The sequence below is a fragment of the Aplysia californica genome, unplaced genomic scaffold (genome assembly GCF_000002075.1).
Source record: "Aplysia californica isolate F4 #8 unplaced genomic scaffold, AplCal3.0 scaffold00003, whole genome shotgun sequence".
Taxonomy (NCBI): domain Eukaryota; kingdom Metazoa; phylum Mollusca; class Gastropoda; order Aplysiida; family Aplysiidae; genus Aplysia; species Aplysia californica.
This window is the reverse complement of record NW_004797273.1, coordinates 3,762,754-3,765,727: the sequence shown is the minus strand read 5'-3', so window position 1 is coordinate 3,765,727 and position 2,974 is coordinate 3,762,754.

Sequence of the window (2,974 nt, the reverse complement as noted above, 5' to 3'; positions counted from 1 at the left end):
ATACATATATATATAATTCATATATATATATGATGTGTAGTGTAACGATGCATTCACATGTTTGTCGTCTTTTATAGATGAATGCGTGCTATTATGCCTGCAAAAGCGTATTCGTGTAAAATTTTTGCGGTGATTGACCGTGCGAGCACGCGCGTAGTTGCATGCCTGAGAGGATGCGTTCACACAGACGCGAATATGTTCATACAAACACTAGAACACCCCTTGCTTACATTTGTTAAACTAACTATACTATTTGCTTATAGAGGATTATATTTGTATTTACACTCTCACCCTACATGACAGGATTCAGTCATATAAACACACACGCTCGCGCGCGCGCACACATACACACACATACACACAAGCGCACGCATACATACATTCAGGCACACACTTACACACACACACACACATACACATACACTCACTCACAGACATATATACACACACACATACTAACACATACATTCAGACATACACTTATACACAACGTACACACATTTGCACACAGACACACATACACACATACACACATACACACATACACACATACACACATACACACATACACTCACATTCTCTCTCTCTCTCTCTCTCTCTCTCTCTCTCTCTCTCTCTCTCTCTAACAAAAACACCACCCCCCCCCCCACACACACACTCTCTCTCTCTCTCTTTCTCTCTCTCTCTCTCTCTTTCTCTCTCTCTCTCTCTCTCTCTCTCTCTCTCTCTCTCTCTCTCACTCACTGACACAAGTGCATTTTTATTTTATTTTCCAAATCTCTTTTTGGCAAAAGGCTCAACAAAATATACCGCCGTCCTGTTTTGTCTGCACTCGACATTTGGTACCAATATCTCACCCATCCTGAAACCACTCAGTTTGCAACAATAAGGTAGAGAAGATAGCCTATTTTGACACTGGCTCCACGCACTATCAGACTCCAGCGAGTGGATGAGATTCCGGCTCGGCGCTGACATTTCAAACAGTACCAACCCCTCTAAATAAAGCTCAGGGGATGAACGATCGATGTACAGCCTGTCAGAAGGGTTGCTCGGACAGACCGAAACTAACACAATATTGGTTGTTCTTGTGAATTGCGTTTCCCAAATATTTAAGACATCGGGCGTGAATATCGATGGGTGATTAATTCCAGTCGTAACTCGGGATCGATATGTTAAACTCTGAGTACTTTGCGTTGCGGTGGGGATTTGTTTCAGAGGGGGGGGGGGTGTTTGATGACAAGAGAGAGAGAGAGAGAGAGAGAGAGAGAGAGAGAGAGAGAGAGAGGGGGGGAGAGAGAGAGAGAGAGAGAGAAAGAGAGAGAGAGAGAGGGGGGGAGGGGGGGAGGGGATGGGTGGGGAGGAAGGGAAAGTGACAGAGAGAGAAAGAAAAAGATAGAGAGAGAGATAGAAAGAGAGATGAAGGGAAAGTGAGAGAGAGAGAGAGAGAGAGAGAGAGAGAGAGAGAGAGAGACAGACAGACAGACAGACAGACAGACAGACAGACAGACAGACAGACAGACAGACAGACAGAGACAGAGTCAGAGACAGAGAGAAGGAGAGAGAGACAGACAGACAGACAGACAGAGAAAAAGAGACAGAGAGTAAAGAGTGGGGAATAGTTTGCAGACTGTGCTGCGTGGATGGCCGTAGTCTGTGGCACGGTGTCGTTGACTCCTTGACTGTCGACGTGGACACAGACTAAACAAACGTCCGCCGATCTCCTCGTCTCATCGGGCAGTTGGTGGGAGATCAGGTTCGGTCGCTCTCAACATATTCCTTTTCACTTACGTTTTATGTAAATTATCAGATGTGCTGTACCAATTTATGTATTTGGCCAGTCATATTATGTTATAATGTGTGGATGTATTGGCCAAACGCCTTTCAAATCAATAAAACCATCTTGAAACCTGAGATCTTTTCACTTGTGCCTCTGTATGACCTCTTTGGAAGAGGCTACCCAAAGTGACGGTATTCTCTGTTGCAGTAAGAGAGACCTTTGTGTGTAGCTCTTATTGAACGGTCCAGAGCTTGGAATGTTGTGGACTTTTCCTGACTGAACACTCTTTGGTACGTTCCTATTGGAGAGAGGTAAGACGTCAAAAACCCTGCGTCTCCTGAATAAACTCACCGCATTGAAAGGGAAGATAACCTCACACAGGTCCATATCTACATAAGTTCCATCATTAACATTTAAACTGATGGTGGGGGCTCTAGTGATCTAGAGATGCGGTGTTCTCCCCTCTTTCAACAGGACCCGGGTTCGAAACCTGATACTGACGGAAAATTTTCCTCTCTAACTGTTCTCCTTTCACGTCCTTTCTTACTGTCAAACCCTGTTCTGTCGTCTGCTTTCGTCTCCACTTCTGCCCCCCCCCCCCACCCCTTTGCCCCTTTCTCTGGGCTCCTGATATTTGTATTCAGCCTTTAACTCTACTGCTACTCCGTGGCTCCTTCTTACTGTTGTCTTTCAGACTCACTCCTGATCTTTATTGTAGGCAAGATCTAACACCTAGCCTTCTCGAGTAGGGGCAAAAGTGTGCATGCTGCGCACGTCAAAGGTACTGAACTGAAAATGTTTAATGCACCCATGAATTAATATGACTTTATGCAGTTGCGACAAAAAAAGAAGAAAAACTGAAAGGGGGCGGGGGGCGGCGGAGGGATATTAGATGAGGGAGAAAGGGAGGGAAGAGATAAAGATGTAATGCAAACAGTTGGTCCTAGATGCTCTTACTTTTGCAAAGTAAAAAACAAGTGAGTTGTCCCCATAGACTCGTGTTAAGACATCCAAGACGAGGCACTCTGACGTAATTTCCCGGAAAGACGAAAAGCGCCAAATCCGTACAGAGGATGGACAACAAGCTGCATACATTTTCGTTTCCCAAGGATTCGATTTTTGCGCCCGGCGAAGATATTTGTGAAAGATTTCTATCATTGAGACCTCATTTCTGTTCCAGTTTAACACCCCACCAAA